The 20,039-nt window shown below is 43.3% G+C and overlaps 1 protein-coding gene across 3 annotated transcripts in view; it reads right to left on the bottom strand.

The window, feature by feature from the left end:
* The window catches only part of FOXL2 (forkhead box L2), a 160,346-nt gene that overhangs the window by 30,923 nt on the left and 109,384 nt on the right, over positions 1-20,039 (bottom strand). The gene's annotated exons all lie outside the window — the stretch shown is intronic.

The following is a 20,039-nucleotide window of genomic DNA, read 5'->3' on the forward strand; positions in this document are numbered from 1 at the left end:
TCTTCACTTTTGAAGTGCAAAATTTACCCTCTTACAAGTTTTAGAAAGCCACACAGGAGGGGCTGTCTGAGCAAACAGGGAGGAGCTGCCTGTGGGTAATACAGTTCCACTGAAGTGAGACAGAGAATTGCTGCAGCTTCATAAAATCTTAAAGTTCTGCATGGTTTTGGGTTTGTCTCCAGCTGCTTTCTCCCTGCTCTGGTGTTTCTGCAAACGACCCAATCATCACCACCCAATTAGTGATAGAGGGAAAAAAGGAGCTCTGTCGAACAGAGCTCCTTAAACAAATTAGCACGGGTTTTGAACTGGGCTTTACAACCTACTGCAAAGATTCACCCATCAAATACATTCAAATTTGTGAGTCAACAGGAGTGGAAAATGAATTAAATTTATTTACCCCTGAATATAGTGAGGTTTGTGAAAATATTGGCAGGAGAAGTGTATAGTGGAGATCCTTATCACAGCAGTTCAATCACAGGTGTTTCCCCATATTACTAGATTATCCTTATCCAGAATAAATATTTAATGTTAGTATTAACAAAGAAAAGCTGTAGCTCCAAAACAAGCTCAGTGTATTTAAAGCTCAGCGATGATTATCCACTTTAAATCAATTGAATCATGAGTATTAAACAATTTTACACAACACAGCAAAGAAAAAGCTCCCAGTCCCCAGAGGCTCCACGAGCCAAGGCTGCAGGCAGCTCTCCCTGCTGGATGCAGAACTTCCAGAGCAAAACTCCTGGCTGCTTGTCCAGTGTCCCCCCATGCCAGGGATGTGTTCCTGGTTGGGTCTGGGCACAGCAGGGGCTGGGAAGGCTCAGGAGACCCCAGCCCAACACCCCCAGAGCCTGGGGCACCCCTGCTGCCAGCGACAGCTCCAGGTTTTTGCAGGGGCTCTCCAGGAATCCTTCTCATTATGTTATAAAATTCCCAAAGTCCACCTAAGCACAAATTCAGCTCCCATACAAAGTTCCACATTTTTTTATAATTCTCTAAAGAAAAGTAGCAAAAAAACATAGGTCAGAAGACACACAGGCTTCTTCTGCAATTTTTTTTTAAAATTCTAACTTTCAAAGCTCTTAATAGCTTTCTCATTTTCCTAACTTTGGCATCTTTCTCATGAATTTCTCCTGACAAGTCTTTTATCACCAGAATATTCTTTTATCACCAGAATATTCAGGCTTGCTCTTCCACCTGTGCTTGGCCCCTTGGGAAGTCCTGCTGACCTGCACCCTATTATTCACTCTTCTTTTTGCATCGTTCTGGTTCAGACTTCTGTGAGTAGTTTGGAGAGGGTGAAAATTATCCCTCTCACTGGGACAACTTTTCTAGGGAACTTGGGGCAGTAAAAGACAACAGAGCTCATGAGCCACATAAAGTACCCTTGGGTCTCCCAGAGTGCCTTTGTCCCACCCTTGCTATGCCTCTCACACTCTTCCACTCTGCTTGTTCTCTCACTGCTTCTTCTCTCCTAATAATTCCCATCCTTTTTAAAAAAAATTCTTTATTTTCCCTTAACCAAGAAACTATCCTCCCTCCAAATAGTCCATTTCTGGAAAAACCTATCACAAATTGCCTTTCCTTGTTCAAAGCTAAAGTACATCTGCCTGGATTTGGTTATTTCTTAGCGTGTTTTAGTCCCATTTTGTTTGTTTTGGTTTTTTTTTTTCTTGTTTGGGAGTAAAAAAGATGGAAATTTTTTGTATCTTTCACACTATTTTTGCAAAAAGAAAATCCCAAAAATCTAGACAAATGTTACAGACGCTGAAGAAAATGAAGTATGTTTAACAGAACACCATTTTTGATCTGAACAAAGCTTTATCAGCATTTTCTTCTAAGCTGCCTGAGTTCATCTGCCGGGGGAGAGAAGAGGGGCCAAGAGTCTGGCCAGGTGGAGTGGGAAGGATGTTGGGGATGGAGGTGGGGCACCCTTGTGAGCAAAACCTGCACCTTGTGTTCTCCCTGTGAGTGCAGCTCAAGGGCCAGGGCCCCCCTGGGTGGGAAAAGCAGCAGCACAGGGCAGAAACCAGAGCAGGATCAGCACCACCCCTCCTTCCCGGGGCTCCTTCAGTGGCAAGGGTACTTGTGAATGTAATCACTTCATCTCGTGGTTGTAAATCCAGGCCTGCCTCCAAACAGCAGAAATCTTCATCAGAGAGAACTCCTTGTGGCTAGAAGCAGTTGGTGAAGGTGACTGAAAATGGCTGAGCAATTACCACTGAAATGATAATTTCTACACAACACACCCACCAATATAGAACCTGCACCCTTCTTACCTGCATGTTTGCTCGGTTTTGAGGCATCACTTTCCCCAGTGCTGCCATGGGGTGCAGAGGGCGTGCAGCTCAGCCATGGTGACACCACAGCAGAGGCACAGCCTGGGGCTGGGTGCCAGCTCAGCCCCAGCTGCCTCCAGCTGCTGCCCCTGCCTTTCCTTGCCACATCTGCATTCCTCGGTCCCCATGTGGGACATGGGCACATCACCATGATGATGCCTCAGGATTTCAGCTTTTCTGTTTTTCAGATCCTGCACTGCATTAGTGCATAACTCCAAACTCCATACACAGTGTTAGTTACTGCCTTCACATTTTGCTCAGACAAAACAATTCCTCTGGGCCTGGGATCCAAGGACACCCTACAGCCTCAGGCCCTGAAGGTATAAACAAAAGTGAATTGGAGGGGAGCAAACTGGGATAAATGACTTCATTAGCTGAAGCTGTAATTGGAAGATTAACCCCTTAATGTAAATGGACCAAACTTAGAATTGTCTGAAAAAACTGGTGCCCATTGTCCAGCTTGGTTGTAGCCCCTTGAGGAGGCTTTGTCTGCCCATAAAGTACCTAAAGACCCTTCATGAAATACATCTGCTTTTACCTTTTTAGCTTGGTCTGGCTCTGTTTCTAGGTAAGCCTGAAACAGGCATCAGGGAGGCTGCCCTGTTATCCCAGAGCAAACAGAACTGGAGCCCCTCTGTGCACATCCCTGAGCCCTGGGGGGGCTCCCAAGGCAGCTGAAGCACTTATCCGTGCTCCACTTGATGGGACCACAGGGCTGTCCCCATCAGGGCTGTCCCAGCAGGGCTGTCCCAGCAGGGCTGTCCCATCAGGGTTGTCCCCAGCAGTGCTGTCCCATCAGGGCTGCCCCAGCAGGGCTGTCCCAGCAGGGCTGTCCCAGCAGCGCTGTCCCAGCAGGGCTGTCCCCACGGAACCCATCTCCCCTCCCTCTCTCTGCCCTGCAGGGAGCACAGGCCTGGCTGTTCTGCCTGGGTCACACTGCAGTGGCCCGAGCCAGGCCAATTGCTTCCATACTCGGCCCAGCCAAAGCTGCTATTCTGAACTGGGATTATTTACAAATGCATTGGATTGCTTGTGCTCTTGTTTTAGTTAGTTCCAGGAGCCATGGACTAGGTTCAAAAAAATAAAAGTCTGTAGGCTTTTTGATTGGTTGGATCTCTCTTTTGGGTAAGACAAATGGGGATATTAAAAGCATCTCTAAGCTTTCTATATGCTCATGGGAAGGATAATATCCATTAACACAATCAGGAAAATTGCCTGATGGAATCAAAACTGTTTATACAAGCCACAGTTAGAGGATGAATATAGGTGGAAATAAATGATGCTAAATTCAGCCTCCTTTAGGGGATGCACAGCACTGTATAATTTTCTGATCTTACTCAAGATCCAAAACCCACTTTGTCATCATGTAAGGCATAAACCTGTTGTATTAAAAAAAAAACAAGTGTAAGGGAAATGGTGCTTTCCCCTATTGCCTCAGTACACCTATGCTGGAGGGTTCCATAAGAGTGTCCTTTCAAGCCTCAAGTGAGGCTGTAAAGCTGTGCTTTATTTGTGCTGAGGAATGCACAAAGACCAGGCTGCTCTGTGGGACATCTCTGGGGCACCCAGAGGAAGCCCTCTGCAAAGTGTTTCCTGCGCTGGGCTGCTCCTCCTGGGAGGGGATCCACATTAGGGCCCTAATTCCAGAGAACATCCTGGGGTTTGGCTGTGCACAAAACTGGCTTCCTGCAAAGAGCCTCATCCAATTATCTTCCCCTCTGAGCGTGCTGTGTTGTGAAATATCGATCTGCTGCCTGTTTTCCTTCTGCATAGCTGAGCTGGCTCTCCCTGCCGTGCCATCAGGGTGGCACGGGGAGCAATATGTCTAATGCAGGCACGCTGCCAGAAAATATAGATGTTTCCTGTCCTTTCAGGGCTCCCTCACACTGTCTTCTCCAAAAGGCTGAACGTATTCCACAGCTCTAATAACAAACACTGTAACCTTGCAAATAGCCATGCTTGGAGTTTTCTTTAATATTTATATTTTTTGACCCCAAAAGGCGAAAGAATTTACCATACTTAGGCTGGAAAAACAGTGTGCTAATTTCTCTTATCAAAGGCGTTCAGACCAAAGAGCCTGCCACTAATAACACCATGGTAAAAAAATGTTCTGGAGCGCATCATATGTTACTGGGTTTTAGCACATGCTGGTACCTAGCTCTAAATGTCAGTATTTTCACAGCGTAATTCATGTCAGCTCCCAGCTCTTATGACATCAGAGGATGAGTTCAAAGGGACACAGTTTTCTGCTTTATAAAAACAGTTTAAAGATAAAAGCCAGTTTCAACCAAAAAAAAAAAAAAAAAAAAAAAAAAAAAGAAAAAAGAAAAAAGGAAAAGAGAAAATGAAAGTATTAAGCAGTGCATTAGCCAAACAATTCTCTGAGAGGCAAATGCCAATCAGAAGAAGATGACAAGATGACAGTATCCTATAGTGAAACCATATTAGCAGAAGTGATCAACTGCTCTTGTTTAATGCCTTGCACAACACTCAGAGTCTTCTAAACCACACAGCTGAGGAACGGGTAAAAATCATATCAGCCAGCTATTGAGTAGAGAAGATGAAAACAGAATATCCTCCCTTACATCACTGGCAGTTTTTATTACATGTAATGTATCTACTATCCATAAATCAGCTTCTCCGTCAGTGTGAATGGGCAGAGAAGAGAAAGTGACAGTATTATTTTCTATATTCATTATTAAAACAAATAAGTATCAATCACATGGCTTTAAGAATTTAGTTTTCTGCAGACCTCTCAAAACTTTTTTGACCCAGCCCTCGGTGCTCTGGAGCTTATCAATGACACCAGGGGTCAAAAGTGTTAGTGCGACTAAAATTACTTGGACAGAGGCAGGACCAGGTCAGCTCGCCATGGGATAGTCCCACAAGGCCTCCTGGAGGCTGCTGCCACCAAGGAGTTCTAAAGAAAAGAAAGGAAAGACCATGAATCAAACATCCCAAAAAATTCACCAGCAAATGTGTTATTAATCAAGGAAAATAAAAACAAAGTTTATTAAAATGCCTTGTAATAGTACATTTCAAAACAACACAAAGACGTCTTATGTGATGACCATTTTATCACTGAGGCTCATTCCAACTGAGTTACATTCTTCAAACCCAAAGAGCCACAAGTGTGCCAGAAAAGAAAATAAACACTGGAACGATGTGTGCAGTCACACATCTAATTTGACGATTGATCTCACAATTTAAATAGACACTTTCCACCCCAAATAAATGCAGGAGTCTGTATCAATGGCACTTCTGCAAACTGAAACTAATGGTAGGACTGGTGCAATTTACACATTTCTTTCCATATTTAGCTGGGAAGTTCAGACTGGGACCTGAATGAAGCCAGAGGATCAGAAAACAAAGCAGAAGTGGTCTACTATGTCCTGCATGATTTGGAACACCACATTAAAATATTTTTAAATTGCTATAATTCTCTGATTTTTTGCATAAATATTTATGAGGGGGATGAATCCTCATATGGTGCAAACAGCCCCAGATTCATTGGTTTCAGTGATACCAATACAGCCAAGGAAGTTACAACAATTTACATCAACCATGAATTTGCCCCATTGTGTTTACACAGGAATTTCAAATCGAATTCTGTGTTGCTCTGGCTCCGGGGAATTGATGGAACTGTTACAGCACAAAATTCAGTCTTTTACGCTCTAAACCGACATCAAAAGCTGGATCCTGTTTCTCCCCTCCCACCAGCTCTTGTTTACCCAAATTTTGTCTGTGAAGTGGCTCCTGGGAGCAGGGCCTGAACTGCTGGGCCTGCCTTTGTGCTAACGAGCCCAATACACAGGGATATTTGAACTGCAGTCAGTTTTGGAGCTGAAGATGGAGGTCAAAGCTACAATTTTATCAGTTACATTTTGGAGCCCTTCACTTGATCACGACAATGCCATGTTCATAATACAATTATTGTAATCATATTTCCAGTGGTGCTCGCCTTCAGTGGAAACAGATTGTGTTAGACTCTGCCTGAAGTGGAATGCACATTTCAATGTCACACAGAGGTTATGGAACAGGACCTCTCAATTCATCTGCAGACTATAATCAGGACTTGATCAGTGCAGATAGTTTTGAGGCTTTTGTGAACTTAGCAATTCATGCAAAAACCAGGCATAATGTCAGGAGGGGCAGAGTAGTTATCAGGCAATGAGCAGCCCAGTGATTGCACAGATCTTAGCAAGGCTGTGTGCAGAGCTGAGGGCTCTATGTGATGCTGGTGCTGTTAGGATTTATTCATGCACACAATTTATTTTCTTGAAATTTGTACCAGGCAGCAGCTCACGGCCCTGCTGCTGCAGCAGAGAGCTCCCAGAATCTCCCTGGCTGGTGGTGTATGCCTGTGGACCCTGCAGGCAGTGCCCACTCCTGCCAAGACAGAGCTCATCCTGCAGTTCCTGTCTGAACTTCTAATTTAGTAAAATTTATTAGGGAAAGCATTTGAAAAAAAAAATCTACTTTGTGTACTCGTTCAATCATTGCTTTCTGAAGAACTCTCCTTAGTCTGTGCTATTGTTCATGATCTCCAGTCAGTAAAAAATAATTATATTAGAATTAATTACCTCCAGTCTTATAAATCCTGAAATAGCATTACTTAAAAGTGGAACTATCATACTACCAGAAAATGCAATATACAGAAAATATGTCTTAATTATTTGAACAGAAGCTGGACAAAGATCTATCACCTCACTAGCTCTAGAGATCAATGTCTAGAACAAAATAAGTTCTGTTCACTGACTAAACCAGAGGTTTAAGAATGGATTTTTCACCTGTTTTTTTTCTACTCGTAGAAATTAATTTCTATTTCTAGAGGTCTTTTTAAAACAATTTTTTTCCTGACTTAAATAAATCCTTTTGGCTGATCTAAAATGAAATCTTGATTAAATTTTGTTGGTTTTACCAGTCTGTAGAATTATCTAAAGTAACATTTTTGATTTCTAAATAAAAATGTAATTTGAAATAAGAAATGTAAGCTTTATTTAAATACCATAGTAGTTTTTTTTTTTGTGTTTGCCTTTAAAAAAAAAAAAGGATTCACTTATTCCTTAGAAGATTTGAATTTAGTAAAGGATTTTAGAACTTGCATTTCTGATGAATAACAACAGAGAGCTGCAAAGCATCACCCAGCTCTAGTTATAGCACTTCCCACAAACAGGGAAGAAATCCCAGACATCTCTGGAAGCTCAGAAAAAGACTGGAGATGAAGTGAGAGCAAATACTGAGTTTGTATGAGGGATAATTTGCTATATTAGAAGGTAGAGGTTTGTTTTTTTCCCCCTGTTATTTTAATGTATTAGGTTTTTTTCTTCTGAATGAAAAATTAGCCAGCTGCAGGGACAGCTCAGAAAGCAAAGGTTTGGGAATGAAAGCAAAGGTTTGGGAATGAAAGCAAAGTCCTCATGTCCTGGCTGTGAGGAGCTTCCCGAGGCTGTCCCCGCGCTGTCCCCGCACTGTCCCCGTGTCCCTGCCCTGTGCCCCCATCCTCCAGAGCTGGCACCAGCTCTGGATCTGGCACTCGCCGCAGTCCCAGGGCAGGGTCCCCTCCCCTCGTGTCCATGAACAGGAATATTGCAGAGCCCTGAGCTGAGGGGCACAGTGCAGGGGACACAGGTACATCATGTAACCTGCAGCCTGACTTCCTAAATAACATGGGCCAGGACATCCCACCCGCTCCTTCCCCCTGCACTAGCACAGCCTGTCTGCCCCTTGGAGCATCAGGAGTGTGAGCAGGCAGGAGAAGGAGCAGAATGCTGCTCCCAGCACGGGGCCCTGGCCACAGCTGGCTCTTGCTGCAGCCCTGGTGTGTGCAGGGGACAGATCCCAACTCTGCTGCTGGAAGGGAGCTTTGCAGAGCGGCGTGTTCCTCTGGAATCGAGGCTTTGGGGCTGTTTTCAGGCACTCACAGCTCGGGTGTGGAGCCACCGAGTGTCCCCAGCCCTGGCAGGCCAGCCCCAGCTCCCTTGAGGAGGCTGGCTGCAGCATCCTGCAGTCCCAGCAAGGAGAAATGCTCCCAGGGCAGGAGGAGCAGAGCCCCGAGGGCTCCTGGCTCTTCCCACAGCCCAGTCACAGCGCTGGAGTCTTGGGCTGCAGCTGCTCCAGGGCAGCAATCATGGCTTTGTCCCTTGCTTGTGAGGTACACAGCCCCACAGCTCTCAGTCCTGGCAGGATGAGGACACCAGCAAGGGGTCTTGTCGGAACGCAGAGCATCTCTCTGGATGTCCTGGATGTCTCAAAGCCCTGGCAGGGGCTCAGAGACCCTGGCAGGAAGCCAAAGACACCTGAATGTGAGGAAATGAGAGAATTTCAGGCCTGAATGGTGAGGGGATGATATTCACTTGATAAAACTTGAATTATAATGCACTGTACAGGGGGGTTTTATATGTTGTACAGGGGGGTTTAGAATTCTGTACATGGGGGTCAGGAGTCCCAAGATGGAGGGATTTGGGCGTGCCCTGTCCTTCTTCTTTCTTCTGCCTGGCATCCATGTTCAGGATGATGTTGGCATGTGTGGATTGGTTCATAGGGAAAGTGCACTTGCCAACAAGGGTGAAAAGTATTGGAAATTGAAGGTAAATATCTTATACGTGGTTTTTACTATAAAAGAGACAACCACCCCGTGGGCGGGAGAGAGTGCCCTTGGCTGTCCTGCTGATCAGACCTCGGCTGGACAGACAGAAAAACTTTGTAGATAAGGAACAATAAACTCAACTGAAGACCAAAAGCAAGAGTCCAGACTCCTTCTTCGAGAGCGCGGCCTGCCCAGAGCCAACTTTTCCCGTGCTGGGGCAGAGATAAGTGACAGCCGACCCCGGCAGGTTCTGGATTGGGACTGGCCACTTTGAAAGGGCTTCAGTCCACCTTTCATGTGTCTGCCTGGGCACGTTCACACCACCAAATCTTACTCCAGCTGGTAGAGCTGATTTGAAAATAAAATGCTGGGGAATCAAACCTCACCATGCACCTTTCCAGAATGCTGGCAGGACAGCCTGGTCAGAGCCTCCATGCCAGGAAAGCCCCGGGAGGGATCAGCTGCACCTCAAGTTCTCCTGTAAGGGAATGCCAGGAGCTGTGTGTCACCCAGCTCTGGGTGGGCTTGAGGTAGCTGCTGCGGTGCCAGCCATGCCTGGGGTCCAGGAACACACTGCCCACAGTAGCCAAGCTCACAAATCAGAAAGTCCAATTCAGAAATTCCTAGATATTTGGAAAAGCTAATATCAACACAGATTTAGTTTATATCAGATGTAAGTAGGACTTTTCCAAAGTTTTTTTGCTTTGTTGCCAGTTTTAATTCAAGAGACTGGCAAGAGAGTAAACGGTGTCTAAACATGGCAAATACTTCCCATAAGTGCAGAGATTAAAGCAGAAATGAGTGGTGGTCTGTAGTGCAACCCGAACCCCACTTAACAGACCAAAATATTCACTTACTTGAACATTTAATGAAGGTTAAATATAGCCTTGAAAACAATTTCAAAAGTTTCCAAGAGCGTCTCAGCTGCACCCCCAACCTCACTCTCCTTAGATTTTGGAGCAGTGATGAGTGATATTTCTTAGCTGCTTCAGCTATTCTTCAATCTCTTCCTAGAGATGCAGAAGGGAATTTTCCTGCAGCTCTCCTGCTTCATTAATGACTCTCAAGCTGGGGTTTTTCTAGCATGATCTGAGATGACCATTCTCCCTGGAGCTTATACAGGTGTCATTTGTATGAGCCTTCAGTGGTTTTACACAAATGATTGCCCCAGGATTTTTAACAAAACCAGCCAAATGGCCTCCTTCCTTTAATATATTATTTAAGCAATAACCTCACTCTAGCCTCAGGCTTCCAATGCAATAATTGGAACCAAACTAGCATTTACCCACAGAGAAGCAAGTGCTGTATTTAAATACAATAGCAGTGTGTAAGTAATTCTAATTCAGAGAAGAAGTAACTGAAGTGGCTGAAGAAAGCATTAAGGAGATGTTAAGGACTTTTATCCCTGTTAAGGTTAGTCAGAAGGTCAGACTGGCTTATATTAGGCTTAATAACATAAACAATATCATGGTATGGGAACAACTGTTTACATCAGGAGTTGCAATGATCATAGTACTGAAAGAGAAAAGGAAGAGAACTAAACTTTGAATGACACTTACTGAAATTTAAACTGGACAAAGCTGCCCAGTCTGGTACAGAAAAAACTTCATTACTATGGGTGAACATAATTTCGTCACTCAAATTGATGGTGATTTTCTTCTCTCCCCTCACAGTTGACAATTTTTCCTACTCAAGTAAAATTTTAGTAAACACAGTTTCCAGGGCCCAAGGGGAAAGCTGGGGCTGTGTCAACCCTCATGAAGGAATTTCCTACCCGTTGTGCACTCACACAGGGTAAGGAGCAGCAAAAAGTTAGATGTAGAAAAACAGGGAACCTGCTCAAAGGTACAAGGTTTCACCATTTGGTTGTGTTTTATACCACAAGGTACCCTGCCAGGTGAGGCAGACACCCCGGGTGCTCACACAAAGCACTTCCACACATGGAAAAGAAATCCTGAGTGGCCCCAGCAGCAGAAACAAGAGCACACCTGGCTTGCCTGGAGAGTCTGCCTGGCAGTTTCTGGCTGAGCCACACCATGGCTTTTTCCTGACTTTAGCCATTGCTACAGCCTCACCAAAGACAGCAGCTGCTTTAATCTATTATTTCAGCTATTCAAAATTAACAACCCCCTTTTAAAAACAGCAACTGATTTGTATTAAGCTCAAGTCTTTTGAATCCCTTTAGTGAGACATCTAAACCACCTTTTTCCTAATGAAGACAAGATCTGTGTGTCTGGTTCCAAGCACAGCAATCTCTTGAGCTTGACTAGGGACAGTAGGCTCCAAACACAAATAACAGAACACCAGAGGTGTTTCTTATTAGGAAGAGGCTCTGCAGCCAACTTCCTTGCCTTGTTAATTGGAAGCAGGGTGCTGCCTTCCCCGGGCACAAGGAAGAAGATGCTCCAGCCTGGCTGGGATGAGCATTCACAAGCAAAGCCACAAGCAGCAGTGAGAAAAATATATGAAGTTACAGGGAAAATGGGCCCTCAACTTTAGAAAAGAGAGCAAAACTGAGCAGTCAGGAAAAATAATGCTGGAAGCAAACACTGAGGATGATGTTGTGATCTCCCTCCCTGCTCTGCTCCTCGCAGCATTAGCAAGGACTTTGCTAGAAAGTGGTTCCCAAATGCTTTTTGCCTGCCACATTAATTTTAATCAAACTTCCTTTTACTCTGCTGAAGCCTGGAAACCCGTCTGGTGCTGCCTTGTCCCTGGCCCTGCTACAGAGAGCAGGATGGAAAATACCTCCTGTGGGAAATGAAATACATCCATCACCTGTGGGGATGCTCTGGAGAGGCTTTCACCAGCACGGGGCAGAGGCTCTAAAACAGGGATAGTCTCAGCAGCACAGAACTGGGAACTTGCTTTAAGTGAGTTCTTCCAATCATCCTGTTCTTGATGGGTATTCAACCTTATTTCTACTTGAACACTACACTCTGTCCTTACTATTGCTTGACATACACCTGTTCTGAAATGATTCTTAAGAACCAGGAGTGATGGGAATATTACAGAAAAACACACACACAAAAATCAATGTACCAGTCCATTTTATTTGCATGGATAGACATTTTTTATTTTGTATTTTCTAGGCAGCAGAGGTAATTGTCAAGATTTTATTTTATTTTATTTTATTTTATTTTATTTTATTTTATTTTATTTTATTTTATTTTATTTTATTTTATTTTATTTTATTTTATTTTATTTTATTTTATTTTATTTTATTTTATTTTATTTTATTTTATTTTATTTTATTTTATTTTATTCCTGTTACCTCTTTGATAAAAAGCCAGCCAATATGGATAATGTGTGTGGGGTCTTCCTCTTATTTGTTTTTGGCAGCCAACCTTTTCGCTTTTAGGAGGGTTAGAGAAATAATTATTGAACCCTCTTTGGGTAACAGCCAGAGGTTGTTTTCCTTAAGCTGCTGCAGATTGTTCCAAGGCAAGGCTGGAGCTCTAGGCTTTCAGATGGCATTTGGAATGCCGGTGGTGAGTCAGAGGCACAGGCACAGGAAGGCAGAAGCAGCAGGGTCAGAGGGAAGGCCACTCGCGGCTGAGCAGGGGAGAGCAAAGAGGGCAGGGTGTTTAGCAAGGCTGCAGCTCTCCCACGAAATCCCGGGGAGAGGCCTGAAATCAAGCAGGGCAGTTTGGGATTCGGGGGATACTGGAGCTGTTTGGAGCCGGGGGCTCTGATGCTGTGCTTTTTATCCAGGAGGAAAATCCTACGGGCTGGGACTGCAGAGGGAGCACAGAGCTGAGAGGGGACAGCCACCAGAAAAGTGCAGGTCTGGGCTGGCAGGGAGCAGCAGCTGGTGCTCAGTGCCTTTTCTTTCAGCACACACAACAAAAAACCCAGAAACCAAAGAGAAACAGCACAGATTTGGGTGGAGGGTCAAAACCTGCGGTGACATCAAGGAGAGCGACAAGGAGGGTCTTGTATTTAAGGGGTGCCTGACGTTGGAAGGAAAGGCAGGAATCTGACTCCATGTTCTTAGAAAGCTAATTTATTATGATATATTATATGAAAGAATACGAAACTAAACTATACTCAATGATACTAAAGAATACAAAAAAGATACAGACAAAAGGTTAAAATATACTAACGAAAAACTCGTGACTCTTTCTCTAGAGTCCAACACAGCTTAGCTGTCATTAGCCAATAAGTAAAAACAATTCACATGTTAAATAGACAATCTCTAAACCACATTTTAAAGCAACCAAACGCAGAAAAAGCAAATGAAATAATATTGTTTTCCTTTTTCTCTGAAGTTCCTCAGCTTCTCAGGAAAGAAATCCTGGCAAAAAGATTTTTCCAGAAAATATAACAGTAACAGGAGGGGAACCGTGGAGAAGGGAAAATGGGAGGAAGATCCCACCCCTCCCCAAGGGAAGGCAGCACTGATGTGCCCAGACCAAAACCCAGCTGAATGGGCAATGTACATCTTTATCTTCTATATCCTTGGGTTTCTGAATGGCCACACCTGCAGACGTTGCTGTAAATGCTGCATTTTACACGTTGAGGTTCTTGTGTGGCCCCCAAAGATGTGACAAATGTTCAATAAAAGCAATGAGAAGACACCTAATGGATTAGGGATTTTTTTTTAAATACATGACATTAAAAGCCGTGAAATAATATCAAGGTACTCAAATGTTTACAAGTATGGGAAAACCACACACATTTTTCAGCTTGAAGGAACACTCTGAGAGTGTTTTATTGAACATCATCCGAAATATCATATGAAACAAGCAGATAGTCCAGGAATTTCAAACATTCCACTAGACTACATAACCAACACTAGTAGAATTAATTTATGCTTCAGAGATACATAAAAAATTTCAATTTTCTAATTTTCTTCCCTTGAGTGACATTCAAGGTGCACTTTACTTGTGAGCATCTGCCTGAGTCTACAACCAGGGAGGGAAATTCAGTGTTTTTGTTATTCAACAGGATTAGCAGCCTAGATTCAGGTTAAAGTGATACAGAAGGGCCTTAACTAGTTCTAAATGACTTAATTCCCTGAAAACAATATTTTTTAATGTGCTGCTAATTAAAATATTTAAGAGCTCACTGTAACAACATTTTGAAAACAAACCAGAAGAACCAATGTAAACAAAATATCATTTTACAAACCAAACAGAATCACTTAAAATCCAATGTAATTCTATGTTCCAATAAAAATAAATATATATATACAGGTGTCAAGTCAAGATTGTCAAGCACACTCCCAAGATACCATCTAAGAATGAACTAAAAGTCAAAATTAACCCCTCCTGTACTCGTTCTTGCTTTTTGGGAGAGTCAATAGAATTTCCTGTGTAGCACCCACCTGTGAAGCCCCTGGCAGTGCCCAGAACATTCCAAGTGGAGGAGCAGGAGTCTCCAAGGAATTTTCTGGTGGAAGTTCACCACAAACCTCTCTGCAGGACTGCAGTGCACTGTTACCCACATCCTGTGTTTTCAGGCTTTTACTAAACATTCTTAAAAGCTGCAGATTTTCTTCATAGTATTTGGATAGAAATATGAGTATGGCAAATACAGATTTAAGGAATATCAGACATGACAGTGCTCAGCAGCTTGGTTCTCTTAAAAATTAGCTTTTTTTGGCAGAAGATTATTCTTGCTCTTCTCCACTACATTGTACTGACACAAAATTACATGAAGATGAAATGCTTTATTGGTTACACATTTTTGTCTCATAAATTCAAACTTATTTTTCCACATTCATTAGTTTCCTTGTCCTGAGAATGTTTTAGGTGCTGCTTAACTGTGGTGTGGGCAGCATGACAGCAAAGCATTGAGAAATAATCATTCAAGGCCAGCTGCAAGAAACAAACCTTGTGCCTCTGAACAGGCTGATCCCTCCACCTGGAAACTGTTTCTCTACAGAATATGGGATTTCAGACCTGTCTCTCTTCTTGCATTCAGCTCCTTCAGCAGAGCTAACTGACTTCAGGAGAAAAAGAGGTGATAACAGCTTTTCCCCTTTTAATTTAGTGGTATTTCCACGTTATTTCTGAGTCTTCAGTTTCTGGGTTAGAAGGAATCCTTGGCCATCAATTGGTGGAGCACAGCTCCATGCACCTATTCCAGTGTCACTCCTTGTGCCCATTTCAGATGAATCTTTTCCTGGTATTCTCTGTGCTGGACATGCTCTGGAAATACTTTCATCCATAAAAAAGTGATTACTAGCCTGCACAGTATTATCTCCTAGAATAACATCTTACACTTATCCAGTGCAAAAAAATGCTCCACATCCAGATGACAGACAAATGGGAACATCAGGTTGTAGCTGCAATGCCTCACTTTAGCCACTCTGTGCACCAGCCAGCATCAGGCTACTCACATTGTAGCTAACTAAGGATTTATTTTGGTTCCAATTTTAAAAAATCTACACAGGATGGGTGCTGTTTCACAGCTGAAAAGATAATATTACATCAGAAGTCTATTTTGGCCATTAATAGAATACAGCTGGTAACTTCAGGACAGGAAAAAAAAGTTGTCTTTTCCAAATAATCAGGTCAGCAGGTTCCCCACCCTTCAGGATGTTGGCAGGGGCCAGTGCTAGTACAGAAGACAGGAATATTTCCTAGGTGATCTAATAAAATCAGGAAAACCTCATATCAGCCAAGTGGGGATATTACTGATAAGCTGTTGCCATGAGCTGTGGACTCTTTCAAATGTCTCATCTTCCAGAGGCCAGGTTCTCATCTGTCAGCTCTCAAAAGCCAAAATACCTTGGCCATGTAGTCCTTAATATGGTTAAATTCAGCACTGTATTATGAAATTCATTAAATGTGAGAAATTTAAGGTGACAAAGAGAAGATTCTGCAGTTCCAGTTACTTGCCTCTTCTCCGGTTCTTAGCTATTATCTTTATTGAGGAAAGGGCCCAGACAGGCACTCCCTCTTCTCCTGAGGGCTGAAGGAAGCATCTCCCAGGGCTCTGGGGAGGAGGACCCACCCTGAGCCTCTCCTTCTCTGGGCTCCAGAGGACACCAAGGTGAAAGAACAAGAGAGAGGGCACAGCCTGAATTCCTCCTTGCGTTTTTCTCCCCTCTACTGGGAAGTGTCTACAGAAAGCAGAGACATCAGGGGTGCTGCCAGGGCAAGGCTGTGCAGTCATCTTCCCCTTCCCCAGCCAAACCAGCTCCTCAAGGCTTTTGCAGCAGGAAATTGGCCCCAAGTTTCCCTGCAGACCCTGCAGGCACTGACAGTTCTCACATGGGTACAAGATCCTCTGCAGATCAAAGGGTCAGCATGAAAAAATAATAGATTACCTTCATGAAAGGGTCTTGAAGAGCTTCTCAAAAGAAAATGAAACCCAAATATTATTTCATGTTCCTAGTGCAGAAATAAGCGCTGCAGTACACTGGATGCCAGCTCTCAACCAGCTGGGCAGAAAGCCAGAGGGCCAAGGGGGTGTCAGGTTTAGGAATTTGGCCAGGCAGGCAGGAAGCACCAAGAGGAAACACCAGCAGCAGCTGTAGAAGCAAAGGAACGGGCAGAGGCTCTAAGACAAATAATAACAGGCAGAGCAGCAGCAGTAGCAGATGTCAGACTGTAGCATTCTGGAGGGGGATGGGATGGCACTTGTGAAGAAAAGGGATTTTTCTTTTTATTAAACTACTTGGCATTAATTATCTGAAAAGGGATTTTTCCCCAAAATCTTTTGAAATGTTGTTATTTTGGGTTAGTTTGTGAGGAGAGACTCAGCTGAGCACCCACTCAAGCTGTGCAGTGCCCAGGACAGCCACTGCTGCTCATCATGGCTCCATTCATGGGTTGGAATTCTCCCAATCTCCTGTGATTAAAAATAATTCTGGAAATCATTTTGATAAGGAATCCCTTATTTCTAGAGTGGTTTTACTGTAAGGTTTTCTGGACTTTGTTAGGAACTATCAGGGGGAAGGAGGAATCCCTGCTCTTTCAGAGGATGCTACAACGCTGCTTTTGTCAGGACTGTGATTTACAGAGAGGCTGATACATTTAAACCTTTTGATGACATCCATCACTTGATTGATTGGCTAGGAAGGGAGAAGCAGCTCTTGCATCATGACAGACTGTGTGTGCCATGGTGATGTCTGTCACAGTGTCCTGCCACTCCTGGGGAATATGTTCCCTTCCACACAACGTGAGGCACTCTGCAGAGAGGATTTCACACTGACTCAACCACTTCTCTCAGGCTACATTCAAAAGGATGTAGATGAGAGAAGAACGAATCAACCTTTCTCCTCAAGCACCATCTGCTGGATTTTACCTTTTTCTGACCCAGAGAAGGGGCAACTGAGAGGCATTTTAAACACTTTTATTCCGTTTTCACTCTCATGAGAAGGGTGAGACAATACAGATGTTATAATTCATGCTATGACAATCAGAAGCCAACTATCTCCTAGTTACAATGCATTATAAGCATTTCTTGGCATATCAGCTTTTGCCACACCATATTGCAAATGCTTTAAAACAAATCATCTAAAATTACCCCTCATAGGTCATTCTACAATGCATCTTTCATAGTTTTATTTCTTTAAAGTATCTAGTCTTATTTGTGAGGCTATCTCTTGAAACTTGTTTCTAGTTCAATTTATCTCTCAACAATGCCTGTCGTATTCCAGGGCATTTCTAAATCAGCATTTCTTACCTCAAAGTTTACATACAAATACACAGTATGTGAGCCTTCTGTCAAGCTTTGAGAATTTTCTACAAATCTATTTCCCACAACCATCGAAAGGAGAGGAGCCACTTGCCCAAACCAGCAGAGCCAGGAGCTGGGGAATGTGACTGCAGAGCCTTAGGAAATAAATGGGAAGAGGAAAATCTAAAGCCAAGGGAGGCACACTGTTCTCACTCAGGAGAAGTGTCTCTGTACAACTCAAGGCAGCACAGGTCACAGCTCAAACAGAGAAATTAATTTAACAAAGGGGAGACAAATCACTTTGCTTTTGGGAGCCAATCACCCCAAATGGGACAAACCCAAGGCTGAACCACATCAGCCCAGGGGCTGCTCAGTGACACTGCTGGGACACTGTCAGGTAAAGCCACCAGCCTGCACATGGGGTGGCTCAGCTGATCCTCACCCAAGCAAATAAGTTCTCAACAAAGTATGACATCTCAGAAATTTTTAATGAAAGGTTTGTGTTCAAAGTGTCTGTTCATACCAAGATCACCTTCAATTTCCTACTTAAAGAGCAACTTCTTGACATGAAAGTTAATAATTTTGTTTTACATAAGATCATTGTGTTTGGCTTCTGAGAAATCAATTTCAAGTTTTTATTTTCCTAAATAAAAATCAAATTTAAAAATCAACATCTAAGCAAGATGATTTTCACACCCAGTTTTTCAGGACCCCTGTTGAACATAATTTTAAAAGTCTAGTTACATTTCTAAGTTCTCCTGTAAATAATATTGTAATAAAAACCCCAAACATGTCTTCCCCTCAAAAAAATCACAAAGCAGTTTGTCAGAATATACACAAGAGCAGAAACAATTCTTTAGTTGTTCCTGGATCAAAATGTTCCTAACAGGAACACTAACACCCATACCATGTTGCTGCTTGCAGGAGAAGAACATCCATCACAGCAGTGCTCTAACTACAGAGTTAATTCTTGTTAAAAGAAAATTAAAATCAAAGGGTAAAACAGAAAATCTTGTATATGAAGAGTACAGGAATATTTAAATACATCATGTCAAGGAGACAGAAAATGCACATTTATCAAAATAACCTTAAGCAAGACCAAGGAGATTGGAACGGCTGCCAGAATGTTAGAAATACTGATTTGCTCTGAAAAGACAAACACAGATATAGGCACCTTACTCCTATACCTCACTTATATTCCCAGAGAGCTCATGATAAATTTTTCTTTCTCTGAACTTTAAGTTCAAATGGGATAAAAAAATATAGTAGGTGTTCACATTCATAAATAAATCATTATCACTTCCTGTTAAGTAGGGTAGGAGTCCTTGGCCATAGGAAACTGTGGAGTTCCACAAGAATCTGCACTGAAGCTTGGGGTGTCCAATGTGTGTCTTAGAGAAGTGGAGAGTGAGATGAGGTTTCCTCATGATGTGCATTTAAAGTGAAGTGAAAACTAAGGTCAGCCATGGAGAATTACATGACAATATTATCATCTGTCATAAAATGGAATATGAAACTCAAGCATTTAAAAGTGTGAGGCGATCTGCAAAGTAAAAAAAAAGTCCTGATTTTATCCATGCAGTGAGGCTATCACTAAGCAATAGCAACACTTTGAAATAATGGGTTCCATAAAAGCTACCAGCTCAGGGAGCAGCGACAGACACAATGGAATTTTCTGAAGAGTAAGAAATTTACCTGAAAACCTTCCCATATTGCTGTGTACACCCATGGTTCTTTCATATCCTGAATATAATGTGTTGCTTGGGCCCATCTCAGACAGGACAGCAGGCACAGTCAGGGCAGAGAGAACAATCCAAGGCACAGAGCATCTTTCACAAACAAAATCACAAAACAGACCCAGACTTCAAGGCAGAACAAAAGACCTCATTGAGCAGAACACAACACGGAGCAAATAGAACCAAGCAGCACAAGAGATGATGAAAAAGCTGTGGATCAGGATCCTTGTGCCAATGCTTGTCTTCCTCAAGCCCCTGCCAGTCTCTTTGCCCAGCTACTCCTGGTTTTGGACTGGGATGGCTAGAATTCTAAATTCGGTTCTCTCCTTCCTTATTCCACTTGATCTTTTAACATCTCTGCACCCATTACTGGCTGCAGCACACCCAGCCCAAGCTGGCACCTCATTGTCTTTTCTGATCTCCTTGTCCATCCAAAGGTTTTCCCTTCCTCAGAAACTGTGCACTAATCTCTGCCTTGTCCTCCAGCACAGCTCACAACTTTCTGAATTCAGCCCTAGTAACTTCTCTGTGCTGCCTGGGTGCAGAAATGTCCCTCTCTGCTCTCCCGATGGACAGCGTGTCCCTGGGGGTGAAGTGACCCAGAGCTGGGTGTAACCTGCACCCACACCTGCAGCCAGTCTGTGCAGGGTACCCAGCCTTCCCCCAGGGATCCAGAAGCTCTGAGAGGTGAGGAACTCTGGAATCTGCTGACATCCACAATGCCTGGCAGAGGCCTCCAGAGCC

Source organism: Passer domesticus, chromosome 11 (assembly GCF_036417665.1).
Source record: "Passer domesticus isolate bPasDom1 chromosome 11, bPasDom1.hap1, whole genome shotgun sequence".
NCBI lineage: Eukaryota > Metazoa > Chordata > Aves > Passeriformes > Passeridae > Passer > Passer domesticus.